The sequence below is a fragment of the Poecile atricapillus genome, chromosome Z (genome assembly GCF_030490865.1).
Source record: "Poecile atricapillus isolate bPoeAtr1 chromosome Z, bPoeAtr1.hap1, whole genome shotgun sequence".
NCBI lineage: Eukaryota > Metazoa > Chordata > Aves > Passeriformes > Paridae > Poecile > Poecile atricapillus.
The window spans coordinates 70019542-70020749 of NC_081289.1; positions in this window are offsets into that span (position 1 = coordinate 70019542).

Consider the following 1208-nt stretch of genomic DNA (forward strand, 5'->3'; position numbering starts at 1 on the left):
ACTCCTCTCCGCCCTTTGGTGCTGAAGGTCAACATGGAAGAAGAATATTTAATTACACTTATATTAATTTCTGATTAATGGTCCCTTATTTCCCCCACTAAATACCCTCACATAATTCAACTCCTACTTCCAGCTCTTGGGAATTTAGTAACTGGGAGTGCCCAAGTCGGAAGTCAGAGGTTTGCTTGCCAATTGCAGGGAAATCAGTGTGAAATCAACAGTTTGAAACCCTGTGGTTTGTGTTCCTGCAATGGATTGTTTCCTCTGTGCTGAGCCTTCAGATGCAAGACCACAAAAGCCAATTTAGATAAGAAGGAACTTTGCAGCAGTTGTGATAAAAGATCCAGAGATCAGGGCTGGGGAGACAAGGAGAGAGTCAGAAGAAGGAGGGGGCAGGGGGAATTTCCTGTTTCACACACACAAAACAAAATAGCACAAAAACTGTGGAACCCACAAAACCACATGTCTTACCCCAAAGCTGATAATCATTTTTCCTGCTCTTTGAGCAGCAGGAGGAGGCACAGACACATTATATGGCAAACCATCACCCTGTCCAAAGAAACTGCTGTTAACAGAATGACACCTGTCCACTTCAGTAGCAGTGGTGTTTTTAAGGGCTTTATGGGAATTGTTGGATAGGAAAACTTCTGTTCCATCCATCAGTCTGGGTGGATAAGGGCCCACATCCTCAGCTGCTGTCCAAAACCATGATTGTCTATACAGATATGCTTCCCCAAAACAAAGCTGAGCAGCCTGCCAGCAAAGTTCCTTCACTCTAATTTTGGACTGGAGATAGGAGAAACATTCCCAACAATGTTGCTGTGGCACTTGGATCAAAATCAATGTTATCAGGGGGAGTGGAACAAGGAATTAATCAGGGTTTTTTTTTTCCCTGGCATTTCTTCTTTCTCCTTATCTCTCTGACTCACAGCCTGAAAAAGTTGTAGTTAGAATATCTTTGGGTTTGGTAAGGTTTGGGAAATTTTAAGAAAAAAGATAGTCATGGGGGAAAAAAAGTTCCAAACCACCAGCCTGGAAATCACAGCAAACCTTCAGCAGCTTTGGGATTTTCTTTAGGAAAGGAAGGTTTGCAGGAAACCACTTTAACTCATTTCAGAAAAGCAGGGTGCAGGTGCTGCTTTCCCCTTCAGCTACAGCATTTCTCATGGCCAAAGCAGCTACCAAAGACAACCTCAAAAGTCTTATTT